The following is a 26,149-nucleotide window of genomic DNA, read 5'->3' as shown; positions in this document are numbered from 1 at the left end:
TTTTATAACTTAACTTTATATTCATTAAGACTTTTATTGTTAGATGGAACAAGCAAACAAATTAGTGGCATGACACACAACAAAATACATTTTATCCCACAACAATGATGCATTATGCTTCTTGAAATGTCCATAAAGTTACTGTTTTGAGATAATCAGTATGTCAAAGAAATTGCGGATAAAACATCTATTTAGTCGAAGCAAAACTTTACATTGAAAAGCTACCAATTGAAATTTTTAGTTTTTTCATACTTTCCTGCAAACGACAACCACCAAACTTGCATAGCAGAAAGATCCTACGAAAAGATAGTGTTAGTGATAAAACTTTGGTTCAGAAAAGTCTTCAATGCTTAAGAAAGGAAAGGGGGCATTTTGGCTAGCAGGGGCGCTTTATAAGACTTTCCCCTACTTTTTCGTAGCTTCCTTTTCTCGGGCGGCTTGTTAGGCCTGCACCAACCTCCTGTCTCGCCGGAGGGCCATCGTGTTAGCACTGTTTAGAGTTCCACACTGACACAAGGACGGTAATCAACCGCTCCTAACTGTAAAGAGAAAGCAAGCCCCCCTCCCCTCCCCTGTTAGCATACGACCAAGGTCCCACCGGGGTTGGTTGGTAATGATAGGAGTTACAGGACAAGAGGCTAAGAACCACATTGGGGCCGAATTGCGCATTGTCCAGTCGTTTACCAACCGAATTTTCTTATCAACATACTATGAATATGCCCTCGGCATCTTAGAGCTAAGGCAGTGTGCCTTATTAAATATATCGTTGAATTAAAAAAACACACCTAAAAATTCTCATTACATTACTTGAAATTTGAAATTTTTCAGTAGTTATATCTTCGTTGTCGAAATTAACCGTGCTCGAGAGCATAGTTGTTTTGCCTTTCTCATATAGATAGGTTATGCAATCACTGTGAAAACCGACTTTTGAACCGATGCCCGGAGGGCCGAGTGTCATATACCATTCGACTCAGTTCTTCGAGTACGCAAAATGTCTGTGTGTGTGTGTGTGAGTGTGTGTGCGTGTACGTGTGTGTGTGTGCGTGTACGTGTGTGTGTGTGCGTGTACGTGTGTGTGTGTGTGTGTGTGTGTGTGTGTGTGTGTGTGTGTGTGTGTGTGTGTGTGTGTGTGTGTGTGTGTGTGTGTGTGTGTGTGTGTGTGTGTGTGTGTGTGTGTGTGTGTGTGTGTGTGTGTGTGTGTGTAGGTGTGTGTGTATGTAACGTTTTTTTGCATTAACTTTTCTCGGAGATGGCTGAACCGATTTTCACAAACTTAGATTGAAATGAAAGGTCCTGTGGTCGCTTGCGTAATCCCTGAATTTCATGCGGAACCGACTTTCGGATCCGAAAATATAGGGTAAAGTGTGTTAAAAATTGTATACCATCACTGAAAATGGGGAAAAACCTTGAACAAATTTCTAAATCGACATCATTACACCACTAGGTGGATTAAAACAGGTTTTGACAGTGCGATAGCTTTTCTCATGCACTGGACAAAAATCTAGCCTACATTGCAAGCTCTGATGTTTTTAAATAAATTCTCTTTGTGTAATTTGTATCTGTTACATTCATCAAAGGAAATATCTCACATAAGGTGATAATGTACTGTTAATCGAAGTAAGCTTTTTCCGCTGCTGCATTTGTAATTCTGCTTGGTTTCGTTTTATTTAGAGTGCATAATAAATCCAAACAATCTTCCATCCTTCAAATTTTGAAATGAATCATAATTTTAGTCTAACTTGAAAATTCGACTTAAAATAACGCTTGTCGTAGAGGTTTTCATTTTATGTTCATGAGCCTTTTGAGTAAACAAAAAGAGGAAATGTGATATTGTTTGACTGATTATTTTTTGTCGATTTTGTTAAAATACTGTTTCATAGCCATTTCAAGTTCATCCGACTTTTTTCTTTGGTGAGCATCGGAAACTTCAAAAGCAACACTAGGACTTACTGTTCATCGCAATTTTCACGTAAAACTCGTCAGACAAGTCATATTCAATTTTCATATCAGAAGTTCTCATCTCCATCCTTCCGATGTAGGTAAGTAGCTGTTTGGTGTTTTTTTTTTGCGTTGATACTGCTTCGCTCCAAAGAAGATTGTGTGATATACCTTTCTCGACAGTCGCCTTAGATGAATGCCTTTCACCTACACCGAGGCAGCAGAATCTGAAGAAATTCAAAGAAAATTCCATTCCATTATTCGATGCAAGCTTTCGCCTTGTTCGGTGAACCTGCGTTTGCTCACAAGAAACGACACGACCTGTGCATAGTTTTCAGGCTATTCTTTCGAGCACAAGTGGCTTGCATATATCACACAAGAGCCCATTCTGCAAACTGCACTTTACTCACCGCTATCGGCGATATTGGAACCGGGGGGATTGGCTTTCCACTTTCCGGGTTTCCTGGTGAGTCTCAATCTGCTACGGCTCAACCGCACAATAATGTTCCCAGCGGGTTCGGTGTCATACGTAAGCGAGGGTGGAGAGCTTTTGTGGAGTTTAAATTTATCACCTTCCAATTTTCGATGGCATGTCAATTGGAATAGTTCAATAGCTAGAAGGCTTATTAATGATGGTGCTATGATTTAGTAGGATGAACGTTGCTGGCGTTGAATAGTTTCTAGTGAGAAAATCGCGGTTTTGTGAAACTTGAAAAGCTAAGAAATTGAGCTGACGGTGGATTTTAAGCAATCGATGGCTGCTAGAAATATACGTGTCTTATTCAGCGAAACAATTGTCCATCGATTTTAATCAGAGCATTTCATTGAATAGCTTCAAAAGCGAAATTATGTTCCATGTTTGTGAATAAAAACTTATATTGGTAGAGTGCTGAAACATTCCATAATTCGTAAGAAGGTAAGCAACACTAAATAATCAAACAAACGCTCAACTTTTTGTATTGCTTACTTCTGGAACAAATTGTTACAATATCGCACAATCGCTTATAAAATTATTTGAACGGATTTGAACAAATGGCAACAAAAATACATGAAAAGGTGCACGACAAAATGCGAAAAAATAAAACAGAAACTTACTTTTACTGTTCGCATCAAAGCATCAATACAAGATAGATGCCATTTTTGTGTTCGTCTCATTGATCAGAAAAGGACAAAACGGAGAAAGTTTGCACAGAATGATTGAGTCTGTTAAGTTCTGGAAAAGTTACCATGCCAATCACTGGATTTTTGTTACCTTTTGAATTCTTCAATGGACTTTTAGCTTCATTGAATTGCATAGTGAGAAAGAAAGAAAGGGCAAACGATGATGTCGAACTACTATAAGTATCGAGAATTGATGCTTTCTGTTGAAATCGAGTGTGAAATGAAGTTTTCTTCAGGGAGAAATGTTCCGTTTACTGTAAACGAATGCAGAATGTAAGTGCGAAATTAAATGGTGTACATGCAGGTAATTCTGTTCAGAGGAACGTATGAACAAGTGATGATCGGCTTACTTTTCGGGCATTATTTTCACTATTATAATTTTTCCATTGTGGATTGTGGAAGAATTAAAATATATGTTAATCGATTCGAAAATTTTCTCAGTAATTGCATAACCATTATGTATAAGAAATGCAAAAAGGTTTCATATCACCGCACAAAAAACATGAAAAAATATGCTATACACATACTTTCAGGTGTTGTACATAGTTTTTCAAGTGCGTATAAAAATCTTGATTCACTTTGCTTTAAAACATCGCTTTAGCATGAAGCGCTCAAAACAAACACTCAAAGTATAACTGGTTAAACCGATACAATGAAAAAGGATGTACAAAGCATTTCGAAATTTGTATCTGTATTATAACGTTAGTAAAACTTCTGTGAAATTTTAGTAACTCGTGTGAAGGTGTTGTGACGTTAAAATAATATAGTAGAATCCAATGTTACATTAAAGTTAAAGTATACATTTTGGGGCCTCCGATAAACAATGCTTCATATCTCGACACCAATCCATTTTAGAGAGTTCATGCGTTCGGCGTGTTTTCTTGTAATAATATGGTCTACAACTTCTTACAAAAAAATAGTTCTCTATCACGCAATGTAGGCAAATTACAACTTTGGTCTCACTTCTAGGTGAATTAAAGAAAACTTTAATTATATCAAGAGAAGGGATTAGTTTCAATCGGAAATTCTTGTGAAGGCATTTAGGCTCCAAAATCAACCTGAGAAGCGCAAACAGAAAACGCTACACAGTACTCCCGGAAGTGACACCAACATATCCGGTCCCTTCAACAATTCCGAATTTAACGACACTCCATTGACAGCTGCCGCAGCGTCCCATACAAGGCGGACCTTGTTTGGCTTCCGTGGATTTAACACAACATTGAGCGGCAAATACCAGACCGCTTACCGCGGTACTTCCATCAACTCTTGCTTCGTAACCTTGTGTGCATAACCTTTCACTTGTTTGTTTGTACACATTTTGCTTCAATTCAGGATCTTTCTCCAGTTCTTTTTTCCAACGCTTTCATTCTTCGTACAGCCATCGAATAACTGTCAGGAAATTGTCGTTCGTCTTCTCACCACAGAAGTCCTGTTTGGAAACGATTGCCTATCCGAGTCGTTGTCGATTGAAGAATCGCTCGAGCTCGTTGATCCTCCGCCGATTCCGAAACACCGAACGAAGTAACTCCTGCTTCATCCAACTTGTACTGTGTCTGGATCATGTCATGAAGTTCTTGGTTATTTGCTTGAGTAACCCAATGGAGATTGAGAAACGTTTCAGCACTCGATTTTCGCTGTTGTGGGCCATATATCGTCAAGCCGAGCTTCGAACGCACGGCTATTGGTTCATCGCCTTTACCAACTCGTGATTCTAAAGGAGCGAATAAGTGCATATTATCAAGCCCAATCAAGATTGCCGGTTCTTCTGACGAATGATCAGTCACGGATAGGCCAGCCAAATGTGGATATCGTGCTGAAATTTCTGCGAATCGTACACTTTGCTTTGGTAGCACTAATTCCGATACAATACGTACGTCTCTCAATAAGAATTTCTCATTTTCCCCGCAGGCAGTTTCAATTTAATTTTTCGCGAACTATTTTCGTATCACCTGATGTCACCGGTCCATTTCACTATTAGAGGTTCAGCTATAATACCGGCAACACCGGTTTTGGGTGCCTCGGAAAACCTACAGCAGATCACTGCGGGGTTCTTCATAAACAAGACCAACAGTGCCCAGCATGGAATCGAACATGCTCAAACTGCGGTAAAAAAAGGCATTTTCGACGAGCCTGTTTCACTCGTGTAGCGGTTCCGAGTGGTTCCAATTCGAACTATAACTTTGTACCACGAGCCCAATGTTTTCAAAAGCGCACACATGCTCAAGCTTTTGGTGTATCATCTATATATTTATATATATATATATATATATATATATATATATATATATATATATATATATATATATATATATATATATATATATATATATATATATATATATATATATATATATATATATATATATATATATATATATATATATATATATTCTGATATTACATCTTTTAAGATTTTATCTGATCAACAATTCTTCTCCATGTAACTCGATCCATGGCTGCTTGCCTCCAACCACGTCGGCGCCCGATACTATCCAGGTTTCGCTCCACTTGGTCCAGCCACCGTGCACGCTGCGCTCCTCTTTGTCTTGTACCTGCCGGATTAGAGGTGAACACCAACTTGGTGGGGCTGTTGTCCGGCATTCTCACGACATGTCCCGCCCACCGTACCCTTCCAGCCTGGGCTACTTTCCGGATACTTGGCTCACCGTAGAGTTGCGCTAGTTCATGGTTCATTCTTCTCCTCCACACTCCATTCTCCTGCACACCACCGAAGATCGTTCTCAGCACCCTCCTTTCGAAGACTTCGAATGCTTGCAGGTCCCCCTCGAGCATTGTCCACGTTTCGTGCCCGTAGAGAACCACCGGTCTTATCAGTGATTTGTACATGGTGCACTTTGTGCGGGGGTGAAGTTTCCTGGATCTCAATGTTTTGTGGTGTCCATAGTAGGCACGACTTCCGGATATAATGCGCCTCCTGATCTCCCGGCTGGTGTCGTTGTCCGCAGTCACCAGTGAGCCAAGATAGATGAACTCGTCAACCACCTCGAACTCGTCGCCGTCGATCGTAATACTGCTGCCCAGACGTTGCCTATCGCTTTCAGTTCCGCCAGCCAGCATGTACTTTGTCTTAGACACATTTATCCTCAGTCCTACTCGTGCCGCTTCGCGCTTTAGTCGGGTATAATGATCTGCTACCGTCTCCTTGTTTCTACCGATTATATCCACGTCATCAGCGAAGCACATGAATTGTCCGGACTTCGTGAAAATCGTGCCCCGCATGTTGAGCCGCGCTCTTCGCATAACTCCTTCAAGTGCGATGTTGAACAGCAGGCAGGACAACCCATCACCTTGTCTTAATCCCCTACGTGATTCGAACGGTTCCGAGAAACCGCCCGCAATCTTGACACAACACTGTACACCATCCATCGTAGCCTTAGTCAGTCTTGTCAGCTTCCCAGGGAAGCCGTTCTCGTCCATAATTTTCCATAGCTCTACACGGTCAACCGTGTCGTATGCGGCTTTGAAGTCGATGAACAGATGATGCGTCGGGACCCGGTATTCACGGCATTTTTGAAGGATTTGCCGTATAGTGAAGATTTGGTCGTTTGTTGATCTGCCGTTGATGAACCCGACAAATCCATTTACCAGTGGTGATAGGCGCCGGAACAGGATCTGGGATAACACTTTGTAGGCGGCATTTGACACTGTGATTGCCCTGTAGTTTTCACAGTCCAATTTGTCACCTTTCTTGTATATCGGGGTGATGACCCCTTCCCTCCACTCCTCCGGTAGCTGTTCTCTGTCCCAGTTCTCTTCGATTATTCGATGCATGCATTCCGTCAGTTTCTCCGGTCCCCTTTTGAAGAGTTCTGCTCCTAGACCATCCTTACCAGCTGCTTTGTTGTTCTTGAGCTGTTGGATAGCCTCCTTGACCTCGTTCATAGTGGGCACTGGTACATCTCCGTCGGCTGCAACACTGACATAATCTTGCTCCTCCAACGCCTGATTGTCCGCCTGTGCACTATTCAGATGTTCATCGTAGTGCTGCCTCCACCTTTCGATCACCTCACGTTCGTCCGTCAGGATGCCACCTTCCTTGTCTCTACACATTTCGGCTCGCGGCATGAAGCCGTTGCGAGAGTCATTCAGCTTCCTGTAGAACGCCCGTGTATCCTGAGAACGATACAGCATCTCCATCTCCTCTCTCTCCGACTCTTCCAGGTGGCGGTTTTTGTCCCGGAAAAGGCGAGTTTGCTGCTTTCGTCTCTGTCGATACGATTCCACGTTCTGACGGGTGGCTTGACGCAACATCGCTGCGCGTGCTGCATTCTTCTCGTCCAATATCTCCTGGCATTCGCCGTCGAACCATTTGTTCCGTCGACTCCTAGGCACGTATCCCAGGACGCTCTCCGCAGCATTGCTGATGGCTGTTTTAGTTCTGGTCCAGCAGTCCTCCAGGGGAGCATCATTGAGCTCCTCCTCCGCTAGCAACGCTGCTTCGAGATGCCCCGCGTAGGTAGTCGCGACCTCGGTGTCCCTCAGTCGGTCCAGATTATACCGCGGCGGGCGCCGGTACCGTACGTTATTCACAACGGACAGTTTTAGACGCAGCTTAACCATCACAAGGTAGTTGCCCGAGTCGATGTTAGCGCCCCGATAGGTTCGTACGTCGATAATGTCCGAGAAATGCCGTCCATCAATCAGGACGTGATCGATTTGTGTCTCCGTTTGAATGGGTGATCTCCAGGTGTATCGGTGCAGGAGGCGGTGCTGGAAAAAGGTGCTTTTTATGGCCATGTTCTTGGAGGTGGCAAAGTCGATGAGTCTTAGGCCGTTCTCGTTCGTTTGCTGGTGGGCGCTGAACCTTCCAACCACCGGTCTGAACTCCACCTCCTGGCCAACCTGAGCATTGAAATCGCCGATGACGATCTTGATGTCATGTCTTGGGCAGCGATCGTATTCACGTTCCAGCTGCGCGTAGAATTCGTCTTTGTCATCATCGCTACTTCCGAGGTGGGGACTATGCACGTTAATTATGCTGATATTGAAGAACCGGCCCTTGATCCTCAACCTGCACATTCTGTCGCTGACCGGCCACCATCCGATCACACGCTTTTGCATCTCCCCCACCACCATAAAAGCTGTTCCCAGCTCGTGTGTTTTGCCGCAGCTCTGGTATATGGTGTGGTTCCCGCGAAAGACCCGCACCGTAGACCCCTTCCAACACACCTCCTGCAGCGCTACGATGTCGAACTTGCGGTCTTTCACTATATCGAATAGTATACGCGTGCTTCCGATGAAGTTGAGAGGCTTACAGTTCCACGTACCGCGTTTCCAATCTCTTGTCCGTTTTCGTCGCAAAGGTCTGAGCCGATTAGATCCATCCGAATTTTCTTGTTGAACTTCCTGAGCAAGCCCTTTTTATGGGCGGCTAGCTAGGCCTGCGCCAATCTTGCAGTAACGCTGAAGGACCGCGAGAAGAGAGAGATTTGGGCCAGGTGCATATTGAAAGGCGGCGCCAACTCGCCTTGTCAGGGCCAACTGCTTTAGGTCGTGTGGTTTTTAGGCCTAGAACGTGTAGGGCCCACTACCTCGTCCTACCCACACCTGCAGTCAGCCCCCGTTACATGGTTCGGGTCGCGAGTCACAACGAGTTGCTATTGCGACTAAGCATTATCCACCACCTATGACCCGCCCGGTTGCTTGCAGCTTAGCTTCCCTCATAGTGCTCCTCCTCCACCACAGGGCCCGGGTATCATCTCATCTACCGGTCGTAAAAACGTTCAACGTAATACAGTGCATCCTTCGCATGGACTAAATGGAATAGGCGAGACAGAAAATTTCGAGAACGGGGTTGAATTGGTCGAAATGGTATCGTCGACAAGTGACTCCTAGGAGTTGATTTGGGCCAAGGTTGGAAATGTAATGATCGAAATGCAGATCGACTCCGGTGTGCAGTCAAACATTATCGACGAAGAAACATGGCATTATATGGAACAAAATGGAGTAGTAGTTGTTGGCCACAGAAAAAAAAAAACGGATAAAAAGTTCAAAGCATATGCTCAGCAAGATTGTCTCGAAGTGGATTTTGATGTTTGATGCAGAGATTATTATCAGTGATAGAAACCGTCAACTAAAAACGATTGCTCGTTTTTATGTACTGAAGAGAGGCCCACAACCGCTACTTGGAAAAACTACAGCGAGGCAACTAGGAGTTCTTAGAATTGGTCTACCTAGTCGGCACGAAGATCTCTGGCAAGTTGGTATGGTACATCCAGTAGCTCAGCGATTGCGGCGCCTGCCTTTTTCCTCTCTAACATGCGTTGAAGATAAGTTAGCCGAGCTGCTAAGCAAGGATATCATTGAAAGGGTGGAAGAACCAAGCCATTCTGAAGTTCTGAAGGACAGTGGTGATATCCGCCTCTGTGTGTATTTGCGACAACTGAACAAGGCTGTAATACGCGAGACCCATCCGTTACCCACAATAGAAGATGTCCGTTGGAGGTTAAATGGAAATGTTTATTTTTCACGGCTAAATTAAAAGACGCCTTTCATCAGCTAGTGCTGGATGATGAGAGCAAACCGCTAACGACATTCATTACGCATAAAGGCTTGTTTAGGTATAAACGCCTAGTTTTTGGAATTTCTTGTATGATATGATATCCATCTGAATTAGGCAAAGTGCGTGTTCAAACTAAAAGAAATTGACTTCCTTGGTCATCACTTCGATGCTAATGGCATGTCCCCGGCTCGAGATAAAATCATAGCAATCCGTACCTTTCGTCCGCCGATTACAAAAGAAGAAGTACGCAGCTTTTTAGGGCTTGTTAACTATGTAGGTTCATTCATTCCTGATCTAGCAACCATTTCCTTCCCCCTCAGAGAACTTACTAAAAACAAGTCAAAGTTTAAATGGGAAGCGATCGAACAAAACGCATTTGAACAAATTATTAAGCAAATTGGAAATGTTAGTTATAATGTATCTCATTTCGACTCAACACTCAAAACTCGGCTTGTAGCAGATGCTTCGCCGGTGGGATTGGGCGCCGTACTTTTGCAGTATCAAGAAGGGTTGCCAAAAGTAGTAGCGTACGCAAGCAAAAGTTTGACCGAAACCGAACGACGCTACGCGCAAACAGAAAGAGAGGCTTTAGCCTTAGTTTGGGCAGTCGAACGTTTCCGTATCTATCTTTTAGGGATCCGTTTTGAAATAGAGACAGATCATAAGCCCCTCGAAGCTATCTTCTCTCCGAATTCATCACCATGCGTTAGGGTCGAGCGTTGGGTTTTACGGATGCAAGCTTTTACTTATGATGTAATCTACCGGAGCGGTAAATCCAACATCGCTGATCCATTGTCAAGACTATCGCAAACATCCGAATGTGTTGAATTCGACCCCGATTCAGACATGTACATTTGAAGTGTTATGGAGGTTTGCAGCTATCGATATCGATGAATTTGAAAAATTTTCAGCTACAGACCCTGTATTGTGTGAACTTCGAGGGTGTTTGAATGGCGGAATTTGGAATTACACGTCCGATTTGATAAAGCCGTTTCATGCTTTCCGGAACGAATTGGGTACCTTTGGCAACCTCATTGTCAGAGGCTCAAGACTAATTGTGCCAACTCTTTTACGCCAAAGGATGTTGCAACTAGGACATGAGGGACACCCTGGACGGACGAAAATGCAGCAGCGATTAAGGAGCACTTGTTGGTGGCCGAGCCAAGCAGATCGACCAGTACCAATGCAACGTCGTAAGTTACCGGAAGCTCCGTGGATCGATTTGGCAATGGAATTCCTCGGACCTCTGCCTTCTGGAGATCATCTTGTTGCGTCTAGCAACGATTGAAACGATTTCCGAGCTTTTAATAACGTTTTATTTCGAAACTGGTATATTAAATTTCTCCTGCAAGGCAAATTATAGTTGTAACTACCAATATACGATTCATTTCTTCGAGCTACTTACGTTTAGTGGGTTTCAGTATTCAATTTACCCGATGTTCAAAATGTAATGCTTACACAATTATCTGAATTAGAGCAACTATAATTAGGGTTAAGAAGGACATTGAAAGTATTTAGTCGTCGATAATACCTGATGAGCTCACTTGAAGCGTGAATTTGTGCGATCTACTGAACCTAACCTCCAATTTCACCTGACAGAATTTTTGCCGATGTTAGTCATAAGAAATGTGAATGTAAATGTAATATGTGATTACCTCTCTACAAAAATTTATAAAGTTCAATATAACATACGCGAATCTTAATTTAAACAATTTAACTTTCGATAGTAATAACGAGATTTCCAACGTGATCTAACACAAAGAACGTTCGCTGAAGAAATGGTTGTACATTTCATTCCTGGTTTGACAGTTTGGTTTCCGTTGTTCTGTCGATCAATCTCGAGACAAGGTTGCTGTACGTCGAGGTGCGCTGCGCTCGAGGGGTTTTGCGCAACACTCCCCCCCCAGTAGACGGTTTCTGTTCCGGATAACTTGAATTTGCACCGACGTCCAGTACAGCAATGTTCACTGCAGGTCTCTGATAAAGTCCCGTGGCAGTTTGTACTGTAGCTTGTCGTACCTGCCCGTCTTTGGAGATTACAGTAGACACTATCCTTCCTTTAGGCCAGCAGTTCCTCGGCAGTTTTGGATCAGCGATGATTACTATGTCTCCGACTAAAATGGGCTTTGTCGGAAAAAACCATTTCGTTCAACGGGTAATGGTGGGAAGGTATTCATTAACCCAGCGCCTCCAGAAAAAGTTGGCTAAAGTTTGAGACGTCTTATACGATTGGTTTACGGCCGAAACACTATCGTCGAACGGGACAAGAGGTTTGAGTCCATTTGACGAGCCAACGAGGAAGTGGTTCGGTGTTAAGGCCGGGGATGATTCGTCGTCAATTGGTACGTAAGTAAGCGGTCTGCAATTCACGATATTTTCCACCTCGATAAGATTATTTCTTAACACTTCGTCTTTCATCAAACGTGCAGGTTGCACCTCGGTAAGTATCTTCTTAACAGATTGTATCAACCTCTCCCAAGAACCACGCATATGAGGCGATGCGGAGGGGTTGAATACCCAAGATGTTACTGGTGAAACGAATTCTTTCATAATCTTTTCCTGGTCCACGACTGCCAATGCCTTTTTCAGTTCCTTTTCTGATCCGATGAAGTTAGTTCCACGATCACTTATTATTTGTATGGGAACACCGCGACGAGCAAAGCAGTTCCGCAGAGCCATGATACAAGAATCCGTGTTGAGAGTGTGAGCCAGCTCGATGTGGATCGCTCGGACAGTAAGGCAGGTGACAAGAACGCCCCATCGTTTTTCGACTCTTCGTCCGATAACTGCATGGAGAGGACCAAAATAATCTACTCCAATATAGGAAAAGGGACGCACGAAGTCTGCCAGTCGTGCAACAGGAAGGTCTCCCATGGCTGGAGGTATTGGTTGTGCACGTCGTATCTTACATCGTTGACAGTTAAAACGTATTTTCTTGCACTCGGTGCGGACTCTTGGAATATAGTATTTTTTATTTGCCTCGTTTACGAAAGTTTCGTTACACTGATGATGATATTTCTCGTGAATGTCTTGAAGAACTAACCTGGTAAGCGGGTGTGTTCGCGGTAGCACAACCGGAAGTCTTGTGAAGGTATCCGCGTAATCACAGGCATCGATACGCCCATAGATACGCATAATTCCATCTTTGTCAATTATTACACTGACTCTGTGCAAAGGGCTACTTTTTGGAAGAACCGGTTTACCAGAGGATACTTCCAAATTTTTCAAAATCCTAAGTTCGTCTGAATAACTCTCGTTTTGGGCATGCTTGTAGTGAAACGTCTCCGCTCGTGCTAACTCTTCTTGTGTTAACGGACCGACCGATTTATTTTTTCCGTTAACCTTACTTCGAATGTTGGCTAGGAACCGGTGAACTAAAGCAGTAATGCGAAGAAGATGGTTCCAATTAGAATACTTTTCAGGTAGTAAAGGGTTATTAGATGGTTCCATGGTATGGTGCAACACATGTGGACGCAACTCCAATGTTGTTCTACTCTGGCGCAAGGGCTCTTTAGGCCAATCCATCATGAGTCCCTGCAAAAACTGGGGTCCATTTCTCCAGCGGCTATCGTTATCAAATCTCGGTCTGCGACGACATTTTGTGCCTTCATCCGCCACATTTTCTTTAGTTGGGACGTACCTCCATTCGGAAATATCCGTTAGCTCAAGAATTTCGCTCACGCGAAAGGCGACGTAGGGTGAGTACATACGATGGTCAGATCGTAACCAGCACAGTACATCAACGGCATCAGTCCAAAAGAAGCGACGAATTATATTAATCGAGTGGCCTTCCTGAATGCTTTTGGCAAAGCGAGCGCCAATGACAGCGGCTTGGAGTTCCAAACGTGGTATAGACACGAACTTTAACGGAGCAACTCTTGATTTTGAACCCACTAAAGCACATTCTATGTGATCACCTTGATGGCATCGCAAATACGATACAGCACAGTAGCCTAGCTCACTTGCGTCTACGAAAGTGTGCAGCTCGATAGTTGCATCCTTCTCAGAAAAGTTAGAGAAATAACACCTAGGAATTCGCACTGAACTTGCTTGCGGTAGATAACTTTTCCATATAATCCATTTTTGTAAATGTTGATCTTCTATGGGGTCATCCCACGAAATCCCAGATCTCCAAATTTCTTGCAATAGTAACTTTAGTGGCATAAGGAAATTGGTTATTAACCCAAAAGGATCATAAATGGACATGAGAATGCTGAGAACTTCTCGCTTGGTGGGATGTTTGGTACCGAAGAGGAGTTCAACGTGTCGTTCTTTAGAAAGTTTGAACCGAAAGTCGTCGCAATCCGTATTCCACCACAACCCAAGTACTTTTTCCAAGAACATTTCCGAACTTATATCTAAATTCTTTTCTATGACGTCGCCACAATTCAAAGTTTTTACAACTGTCGGTGAATTGGATATCCAGCCTCTCATTTTAAATCCTCCCTGTTGATGAATGAAATGGACATCTTTTGCGAGTTGTATTGCATCTGAAACAGTGTCGACGCTCACGAGCATGTCGTCAACATAGTGATTATTTCGAATGGCGTAAACTGCCGCTGGTAGTCGCGCATCGAAACGCTCGGCGTTTTTATTTATAACATACTGCGCCGTGCAGGGTGAGCAAGTCGCACCAAAGGTCAGGACTCTCATAACGTATTCATCGGGTTCATCGGTCATTTCATTGGAGAAAAGGAAACGCTGGCTTTGCTGATCATCTTCATTTACCTCGACCTGGTGAAACATCTCTTCTATATTACCACAAATGGCCACACCGCGTTCTCGAAACTTATACAGTACAAACGGTAAAGGGTTTACCTGATCTGGCCCCTTAAGCAGAACTGAGTTAAGCGAAATATCTCGGATCGGGGCTGCTGCGTCCCAGACGATTCTGACCTTGTTAGGTTTGTTTGGATTAAAGACTGGGAAAATTGGGAGATACCAGACACGATTGCCAGGCATACATATCTCTTCGGCTGACAACTTTCGAATAAATCCTTTTTGGGCATAATCGGCAATCTTTTTTTTCAGTGTTTCGCCTAAGTTGGGTTCACGCATCATACGTCTTACCAGACACTGGTGACGTCTGAGCGCCATCGCTTTGTTGTTGGGCAAACGAACGTCATCGAATTTCCATAACAGACAGGATTTGTATCGACCATCAACAAATTTCGTGTTTCTTTCTAGAATTTCCAGCGCACGTTCATCCGCCGCGGACAACAACTTCTTTGAAAGAGCTAAAATGCCTATGCTATCGAGAGCAAAATAATCTTTAACGATAGAGTGCAAATCTTCGTCGGTGGAGTATGGGTGATAGCAAATATGGAAACTGTAAGATGTATTGGAATCTCTAGAAACGTTACGCACACAGGACCCATATATGGTCCACCCCAGGCGAGTTCTCGATGCAACCGGTTCATTCTCGTTACCTTCGCGACTATTCAAAGCGCATCCCAGCCGGATGTTATTCATTCCGATTAGAAGACGGGGACGTATGTTGCTGTAAGACTCAACTGGCAATCCTCTTAAATAACGATACTTTTTACACATTTCATTTACGGAGAGAGATTGCGCTGGTAACTTTAAATCCTTTACCGTGAAGACGTCAGAAAGTGTGAATTTGTTTTTATTACCTGACCCGGATATATCTAGAGAAACTCGTTCGGCAGTATCCTCAAAGCGACAATGGTCTGCGGTCCATCGAATACACAGGGGATGCTTTTCGCCACGGATGTTCAAATCCGCTGCAAGATCTTCTTCGAGCAATGTTATCTGTGAGCCACAATCAATAAATGCATAGGTGCGTAATGAGCTTCCTTTATGATGAAGAATTACTGGTATATACTGGAACAGCACAGAATTTTCGATTTCTCTGTGGGTACAGTTATACTGGACTTCACCTGCTACTTTTCCAGCTGGTCGTACTGATTGACTGTTCTCATTCTCATCTTCATTTCTGTCATTGTGCAATAGGCGATGATGTCTAAATCTACATCCGTTCTTTCCACAAACTTTGTTGGATCTACAATGTCCATTATGAGGCTTGAGGCATGTTCGGCATAACTTATTGTCTCGTATGGCATTCCAGCGATCAGGATGAGCAAGCTGAAGAAATGTTTGACACTCGTCGATACAATTGCACATTCCTTGGCAGATCACACAGCTGCTGTGGTATAAATCCGGTAACGTGGGTTTTTGCACAAGTTCGGAATGAACATTCAGAAATCCATCATCTTTATGACAACCGCGACGCTGTTTGGTATCATGAACGTAATTTAGAGATGGCATTGTTACCGCGCCGGCCGCTTCCGCCACTGCATACAGCCAGTCACTAAATTCTACCAACGATACCCGATTAATTTGTAAGCGGTAAGTTGCCCAATTCAACTTTACCATTGGAGGCAACCGGTCAACCAATCCTTGAAGGAGTGTAATATTGAATAGGTGTTCCTCCAAATTGCAAGCCTTTACTGTCGCAACCATATTCCGGACTGCCAATGCGAAATCTACTAGCGTGTTGAGTTTGTCCGCCTTATGTGCAGGGAGTTTGTTGATTTTATCGATCAGTGTATGCACAATTATCTCCGGACGTCCGAACAGCATCTTTAACGTTGATAAAACATATTCTATATTGGCTGGGTGAAGTAGTTGACACTTAACAGCCTCCATCGCTTTTCCTTTTAGACAACGTTGCAATCGCACCATATTTTCTTCTGGCGTAAAACCACACAATTTCGTCGTATTCTCATACGTGGCGTAAAATAGCGGCCACTCTTCTGGATCACCACTGTAGCTAGGTAGCTCCTTAGCCATCGCGTGACGAGCAGCAATTTGACTCGAGTTGAGTATTGTTGTCTCGTTGGCTACACCCGTGCCTTCTAGGAGGTGATGCTCTGGGGCGGTGCGTGGAACAGACAGTAATGGAGATGAGTGGCTCGCTGGTCGTGGGTAGCTAACGTTCGTCCCTGTTTGAGAGGTAGAAGGACGATTGTAACCCATTCCAGATGCATCCATCATCAGTTGATATTTACGCTGCAGGAACCTTTTCTCGATGGCTCTTTCTTCTTCGAGTAGTTTTACCTGTACATCAATTGACAGGTGAGAGGTTTTTCCTCCCGCGGTAGAATACGTCGATGTAACTCCTTTGAGTATCTCGGGGGAAGGAATTATTGACGGCGTCGTAACCGGAGGTAACGGAACAGGTGGAAAGGAATCTATCAACGTTGATCTTGGCATGCCTGCATTCACACAATCCGTACAGCTCCAATCGTGAGTTTCAACTTCCTCTGACACTCCGACACAATCGAAATGATACCACTTCTGGCAAGAATCGCTGCAAACCATCCGACTGTTATCTTCAGCTTGGCAAAGCGAACAACTATTCTCCGGGATGGGTATAGGTCGGTCCTGAGGCATAATGAAGTATTTTCCAAATTCTTACGGGTAAACGAGAAATTTAAAATGTTGCGTCTAGCAATGATTGAAACGATTTCCGAGCTTTTAATAACGTTTTATTTCGAAACTGGTATATTAAATTTCTCCTGCAAGGCAAATTATAGTTGTAACTACCAATATACGATTCATTTCTTCGAGCTACTTACGTTTAGTGGGTTTCAGTATTCAATTTACCCGATGTTCAAAATGTAATGCTTACACAATTATCTGAATTAGAGCAACTATAATTAGGGTTAAGAAGGACATTGAAAGTATTTAGTCGTCGATAATACCTGATGAGCTCACTTGAAGCGTGAATTTGTGCGATCTACTGAACCTAACCTCCAATTTCACCTGACAGAATTTTTGCCGATGTTAGTCATAAGAAATATGAATGTAAATGTAATATGTGATTACCTCTCTACAAAAATTTATAAAGTTCAATATGACATATGCGAATCTTAATTTAAACAATTTAACTTTCGATAGTAATAACGAGATTTCCAACGTGATCTAACACAAAGAACGTTCGCTGAAGAAATGGTTTTACATTTCATTCCTGGTTTGACAGTTTGGTTTCCGTTGTTCTGTCGATCAATCTCGAGACAAGGTTGCTGTACGTCGAGGTGCGCTGCGCTCGAGAAGTTTTGCGCAACACATCTCTTAGTTGTGATTGACTACTTTAGTCGATACAAGGAGGTGAAAATTTTGAGGAAAATAACGGCGACCGAAACAATTGATCGACTTGAAAAAATATTCACCCGTCTTGGTTATCCAAGGACAATCACGCTCGATAACGGTCGACAGTTCGTGAGCACTGAATTTGAGCATTATTGTAAGCGGCGTGGCATAATACTGAATAGAACCACTCCTTACTGGCCACAAGAGAATGGCTTAGTACAGCGTCAAAATCGTTCTCTAGTCAAACGGCTCAAAATCAGTCAAGCTCTTAAACAAGACTGGAAACGCGATTTACTTACCTATTTATCTATGTACTATTCGACACCGCATAGTACGACTGGTAAAACACCAAGTGAGTTGATGTACGGAAGAAACGTTCGAACCAAACTACCTTCCTTAGCAGATCTGAACACAGCTGTCCCAAATACCGATTACAGAGATCGAGATCACCAAGCTAAAGAAAAGGGGAGGATAGCGGAGGATTATCGACGTGGTTCCAAGATTTCGGACCTGGACATTGGTGATAAAGTACATATGAAACGAGTTGTACCGGGAAACAAGTTAAGCTCTACCTTTAACAGTGATGTATTAACGGTTACAGCTAAGCGGGGTTCAAGAATTACGGTGCAAAATGAAGGAACTGGTAAAGTGTATGATAGAAACTCTTGTCACCTGAAGAAGATAAGGAACGAGAACGACAGCCAAAACAATCTTGGTGATACAGATAAGGAAGCTGGGGAAAATGAAGACTCCTCGGATAAGCTAATAATAATGATGTAAATGATCCGGTCAGTCAACCGACAATAACAGACTGAATCTCCTTTGGAACAACGCAGGGTACTCGTAAAGCCAAAACCCCGAACCGATTCGCTGATTTTGTCCTTGATCATTGAAAGATTTGGTTTTATATGGAAAGCGAGATGTGGAGATGTATCTGATTCTATTATCTGTGCCATCCGATGCAGGACAACTGACAATGTACAATGTACCATGAACGCATATAGAAATATAGATTTCCCTGAACTAAGAACCACGCGAGTATTGTTTAATTTGATTACCACAAATAGAATAGAAATTTTGAATAGAATAGAACAAAATATACTTGTATCCAGTGTTGGTGATTGCCGAAAATTTGACAGAAGTTGCAGTATTGCTATCTATATTGTATACAACATTTTCAATCCGGTAGAAGATGCCACAAGAATTCGAGTCTCTCAATGCATGAACCGCGAGAGAATTTTTCTACATTCCTTCGCTCCACTTCATACTCTGAGTATTTCACGGCCCTTAAAAAAAATTTACAGTCTGATAATGATCGTTGCTGTGTGGAATTTCCCAAGAGAGAATCGCAAGTTGACAATTATCGCAGAAAATCGAGTCGATGATTCAACTTGATGATTCTCATACTAGGTTGCAATATTTCAAAACCCTTGTGTGGAGCATTCACATACATTTTCATAGACACAACTTATACGAAGATTATATGCACATAGTTAGAATAAGCGGCAATAATAAAATGATTCTATCGCAATTATCAACTGCCTGTATAGAATCGGATCGCGAAACGAGAATAAGCGACCGTTTGTTGCTTCAGAGAAGATCTCCACAGCAACGTGCTAACCTTTGATTCTCAGCTTTGTCATTGAGAGAAATTCACTCTCGCACTGGTGTCGATTCTATGTTAAATGAGCCATGCCGGGTTTTTGTTGTTGCGATGATTTCCAACTCTCTTTGATGACACTGATTCAATCGTTGAAGAGTTGCCAGTGAACGATAAAAGCCATCCTTGCTTGTATCTATAGCTTCTGTTAATAAAGTAAACTAAATTTTCTGGAAATTCAATTTTGAGGAATTATAAATCAATCAGGAAAGTGAATTAATCTGTTATTAAAAAAAAATTCTAATGTACAATTTGTGGCTAACAAAAAGGTAGTGAACAGGATCTTCTTTAGATTTTCTTTATTTGAAATCAATTTCAATGAGATTTCAAGACCATTGTTTGTTTCGACAAAATTACCCTTTAGACGAAATGTAACAAGAGTTCAATAAAATGTCACATAGTATTGATGGTATACCCTAGTACATCGAAGCTTCAAATCGAAAGTTCGTTTTTTTTTTCATTCATATGAATAATTAATAAATCGCGAAACCACAATTTCGTCGTAAATGAATAATCTTATTTCTGTTACCGCCCCGTCTTCGGCACGACCACCAGTCGAACATCCGAATTTACCGGTGAAAAGTCACGATTCTGCACCATTCCTCTGCTTCCGAGGCTTCACGCTGTGCAGAAATTATTACTTCGGATTTAAATATTTATCTCCCTTAGCGGAAAATTAAATTTTCATAAGCGGTCCAACTACGAACGAGGCAAGACACAAACTTACTTACTGAACTACAACGGAAAGGCTTTTAGTGCGCAAAAGATTAACTTCTTGCATAAATTTAACTTCTCCCTCGGTTTGCTCCCATCCTTTCACCAAGACCGCTTCCACCTTTACCGGGTAGGGATGCTCCTCTTCGCTTGCCGCAGTCACGTTGTAAATATTTGCCGAAACCACGTGAACCCGTAATTAGCCATGGAACGTGTCTTAAAAAATTCGTTCAATTAATTCCCAACACGGGACCACTGCGGATTCTGCGAATGAGGAACGACGAGGCTGTGCTGAAAATTGCAACGCCTTGACATGACCAAAGCCCTTGTCGTCTGATTTGTCAGCCGTTAATGGTCCAGTATTTGGTGAGTGCGGGAGGGAGAGAGGAAGCATATATTTGCAACATACACGATCAGGACCATCCGGTAGGTTCGGCCGGTTCTTTCTCAGTTCAGCCCAAAAGTACCGTGTTAGGTCGAGCTTATCGAGAACGTGTTCGATTTGTTGCTTATTTATGACTCGTTATTTTTCTGACCGAAGGTTGCCGCGATGTGGGCGTAAGGTTTAACGAGAGAAAAAAAACGAAATCACTTGCACATAGTGGCATCGTTTGTCATCGTGTCATCCCGGTAAACGGGCGCTAATTTAAAAGCCTTTCACGAAGAGCTCGTAGGGGTCAGTTCGAAATTGTTTGCCGACATTTCGGGTCACCCTCAACTCGTCAACTTTCTATCCTATATTTAATTTAGAAGATTTGCTCAAGTCATCAATTACATCTAATCGTGAAGATAAGATGCTGTGTTTACTTGTCTCAAACTTGTTGAGCTAAGTGCTGTAACTAAATTATCATCGTACCAGAAGATTATGTCTCGCAACCCTTTTCTCCGCATAAAGTCGTTGCCTCTGCCAGTTATTACAATACATAAATTTTTCCTCTTTCATCGATAAATTCAATTAGCAACAATAAATCTGCCAACCACCGTACGTCCCTTAAACTTGCAGCAAATACAATGTCTCATACACGCAGCATAGTGCACAAGTCTGGAAACACGAAAACATTCTTTATCGCACACAATTGACCTTCCCCCTTTTTTTTCTCTCTCACTCTCTCTCTTGATGAACTCCGTCCGCCGTCTGCCAAACCCCGAACCATGGCTTTGATTGTGCTGCTTGAGATGTTAATAACTTTATCGAATCGCTTCGGGGCAACATCCATATTACATCGGTCCGTGTCAGCGGCGACCGTCGGTACCACCGGAGCAGATACCGCCGTCGTCAGCACCAATCGGGCCCGCATGGTCCTTACCGTGCGAGTGCCACCATTTCGTAGCGCAACCGAGCGAAGCCGGTGGTTGGGGTGGGCAGAAATTAATTTAATAAATGCATTTATTTTAATCGTCCCGCCCGCTTGTATCCCGCTGAAGATTGGTTTTACTGCGGTGGGTTCCGTTTACCAGCAGGTTTGTGGTGCCGATGGCACGGAAAGAGAATTTAATCGAGAAGTGTAGTAAATCAATCGTTGGATCGTCCCTTTTCCGAAAAGCCTTGATTTGGCAATCAATCGTAGCCACAATGCATTGCGGTAGAAGTTTTATTATCGGCGCATTCAAAAACGATACGAATTTTATAGAAATATTAGGTATCACTTGCTCCAAGTGGTCGTTATGATATAGCTATAAACTGGGTTCCTTAATAACATTACCCAACGAAAAAAAAGACGGGTGGGTAATGACAAAGACATAACTGGATGGCGTGAATACGAATAAAACTAACACGCTTAATCCACACTTTCGAAGTTAATCGATTGTGCGAATTTTGCATTTTACCGCTAGAATTCGAAACGATGCATCTACACTAAAGTACGGATTAGTTACATCAAACATTCTGACATACAATTCAATATTACAATATAATTAGTATAGTTATTTATAACAAAATAATGGTTGTTCTGAAAAGAGCCTTTTATGAAGGCGTTGAATTTCGTTGAATTCCGATAGATGCCGCTGATTTCCGTCATCTATTCCCAGAATGACCTGTTGTCCGTGAAGGATCAGGGTCATTTCGGCGAAAGCCATTTCGCCGAAAGCCATTTCGTCGAAAGCCATTTCACCGAAATGACATTTCGCCGAATGGGTCACTTCGCCGAATGCCATTTCACCGAAAGGGTCATTTCGCCGAATACTGAAATCGTCTTGAAATTGTAATTAGAATTGATTTAAATTAGAGACAAACGAAAGATGATAGCGTTAACGCCCGTTTTGTTGACCTACCTACTTCTTGAATAATGATTGATTGTTGTACTCCTGAATAAAGAATGATTCATGAACCTCAGAAAGTAGTTCCCAAGAAAACTTGTTGACTATCAGCTACCAAGCATCAAAGCAATTGCATAGGTGTATCTACCAGGCAAATGTAGGTGGTATTTTCCGTTTACTAAGTGAAAATGAAAAAATATCTAATGCGGCTACGCCACATCGTTTTGGTTCTTGTGCTGTCCGACCTCGCTGCCGCTCGTTCGGACCTAACTAAAGCAAAGAAACCTTGCTTTGAGTAGACCGGGCAAACGAGGCGGTTACAGGTTTGTATGCAAGAGGCCGCCGCTTCCGACGGCGAGTCGGCGGCCGACTCTGCTGGCGTCGGCTCGGCGGCTTTGTGCCGCCGAACCATCTTGGCATCGGTTATGTGGCTGCGCCACATTAGTTATACAGGAGACATAACATGCAGGAGATATGACCCTTTCGGCAAAACTACCCTTTCGGCGAAACGACTTTCGGCGAAATGACTTATTCGGCGAAACGACTTTCGGCGAAATGGCATTCGGCGAAACCACTTTCGGCGAAATAAAATTCGGCGGTATGACCCGCTCCCGTCCGTGGATTCAATAATGATATGGTTGGCGTAGGTATAGCGTTCACAGCCGGTTAAATTATTCCAGTGAAGAAAAATGTCTCATACTCTACAGAAAAAAACCCTTCTTAGTCCACCTAGTGGTGTGATAATGCCTTCTCTTCCTCCATAACAGTCTCATGAAAATATTTTCTATCATTTTGCTTTTCACATATAGAAATGCTATGTACAGGGTCCGGCACTCGAAGTGTAACCAATTAAAAAGGCCATAAATTCAGTTTGGAAAATTACTTTTACTTAATTCAAAGTACAAAATGTGTAAAAATAATACAAAATTCAGAATCAATTCACTTTTGCTCGATATGACCACCTTTTGCCTTGACTATGGTCTTGAGACGGTCAAAAAACGAATCGCAAGTTGCCGAATGTGACTTGCAGGTATTTAGGCCCACTCGCGGACAATAACTTTCTTCAGCGCCTCGAGACTGGTGTATCTTTTAGTTCGGACTTTGCTCTCCAAAATGGCCCAAAGAGAATAATCCATTGGATTCGCATCTGGTGAATTCGAGAGCCATTGTGTGGACGTGATGAAGTTCGGAACGTTGTTTTTCAGCCATTCTTGGTTCACTCGAGCTTTGTGAGACGGTGCCGAGTCCTGGTGAAACGTCCATGTTCTGCCACCGAATTGTTTGTCTGCCCACGGCTTCAAAGCAACCTCCAGAATACTTTCCCGATAATATGTCGCATTTACCTTGACGCCAGGCTCGATGAAAACGATTGTAGAGCGCCCATCTGCGGTTACAGCGGCCAAAACCATTATCTGTTGCGGGTGCTGCCTCCTGGTGGCCAATCGATGACTCAAATTCTCGTATGAACGGTCGGTCAAGTAAACCCTATCGTTTTGAGAGTTTACGAATTGCTCAATTGGAAAAATTTTCTCGTCAGAAAATACAATGTTCTGAAATTGACTGCTTTCGGCCAAACGAAGCAACTCCTTCGCTCTCTTAAGTCAAGATTTTTTTTCGCGTTCACTTTTGGCAAAATGCTTTCTTGCGCTTGTAAACAATACAACTCCGAACTGTCATTTAGCAAATTTCTAGAAAGCTGATGCCCGTGCGTCAGCTGCGCGAGCGGTCTGAAGTTGGTTACACTTCGAGTGCCGGACCCTGTATAAATAAATAAATAAATCACTGTGAAAACCAACTTTTTAACCGAGGCCCAGATTGCAGAATGTCATATGCCATTCGAATCAGCTCGACGAACTGAGCAAATGTCTGTGTGTGTGTGTGTGTGTGTGTGTGTGTGTGTGTGTGTGTGTGTGTGTGTGTGTGTGTAACAAAAATATGCACTCACTTTTCTCGGAGATTGCTGAACCAATTTTCACAAACTAAGATTCAAATGAAAGGTCTCATAGTCCCATAGTCTGCTATTGAATTTCAATCCGGTCCGATTTCCGGAGTTACAGAGTAATATTTCAAAATTATAGAAAAACTGTGCAATCAATTTTCTCTGAAACAGTTCAACTGATTTTCACAAATTAAGATTAAAATGAAAGGTCTTATAGTTTCCTAAAAATTTCTAGAATGTTTTATCCAGATCAGACTTCCGGTTCCGAAACTAAAGCGTGATAAGTAGAAAATCACCAATTTCATTTGTATTTTTTCACAAACGATGGTCAAAAATAGGTACAAATGCTATAAAACTGTCTGATAAACTCTTCTAGTTTGCATAGCTTGTTAGTTTGTACACTACTCGTCCCCTCTTTTCCTGTTCCTGAAGCACCGAAATAGAACTCACTTCAATTTCTCTGCCATGCTTGAACCGATTTTCACAAATCTTGATTTGAATCAAAGCTCATATTATCTTTGAAGCTACTGTGAACTTTCATCCGGAACCGACTTCCGGTTCTGCAGTTACAGGACGATGAGTGTCAGATCGCCATATAGAAGTTTTCAGATCGCCATATATAATGACAATATGTACAAAACCGAAAGAAGAAGAAAACACAAAACAAACGATGCGTGCTTTGTTCTATTTCGTACACGCTATGAAGAATTCGAAACGGTTACGGATGTCTGCTACTAGTGTGTAATATTGGTAAAAGACGGTTCTGCGGTTGATAAAAATTATAGTAATTTTATGATCAGTACGACCGAAAGAATAGACGAATGTCAATGAATTCAAATTTCATGAAATTTTCACATCCGGTAGTGCAGTAATACCGTGCCGGTGGTGTAGTGATGTCAATGATAATAAGGAAAATAATAATTCTACTACATGTATTATGCTGTTTAGCTTGACTTACATATGAAGAAGTAACAGAAACGCAGGTTCGTTAGATTTCGTTTAATCGAAATAGGGCATGAGATAGAAATTCTAGATTTAATTAGGTTCAAAACTGTTCCAATTTGTAGATCATATTTGTGGCTGGCTTACGAACCAACTTTGACTATTCCGGTCATCTGAATCCGGTTTCAGAAGAATTGGAAATGGTGATTGAAAACTGCAAAAGGGTTTCACTCACTTTACTTTAAGATGGCCAAATCGATTTTCACAAACTTATAGGTTCAAACGAAAAATCTTACAGTTCATACGGAATTCCTAAATTTGTCTGAACAAACTTTCCTACTTCTATTAAATGAACAGTTTTTGCGAATTCCACAGTAATATTTTTGATGTTATGAGTAATATGAGAAAGGCATCATTACACCACTAGGTGGATTAAAACAGGTTTCATTAAATAATGTCGGACACTAATTTGGGCTCATTTTTAAAACCAATTGATTCAGATTGAATCGAGTAGTTCACAAAAGCATTTTCCAGTGTTTATGTCACATAGTCGGCATCATTTTTCCAACCAAGCGCTTGACATTTGCGTTGCCTATTTGTATTAGAAAAGTGATGTTAATCTAAAGCAGGAGCTAGAAGTCATAGTCATTTGATCTTCGAACTTGATCAATGGTCTAATAGTAGCTTTAAAACGATCCTAAGCTTGTTGAAATCGGTTCACCCATCTCCGAGAAACTTGCGCGATAAAAAAAAACATCACGTTTGATCGGTTACGTCATTTATACCATCATATCTCCGGAAGCAAAAGTCACTGCCATTTGATCTTCGAACTTAATCAATGGCCCGACAGTAGCTTTCAAACGAACGTAAGTTTGTTGAAATCGGCCATCTCTGAGAAAAT

This window comes from Malaya genurostris, chromosome 3, assembly GCF_030247185.1.
Source record: "Malaya genurostris strain Urasoe2022 chromosome 3, Malgen_1.1, whole genome shotgun sequence".
Classification (NCBI taxonomy): Eukaryota; Metazoa; Arthropoda; class Insecta; order Diptera; family Culicidae; genus Malaya; species Malaya genurostris.
This window is presented reverse-complemented; position numbering follows the sequence as displayed.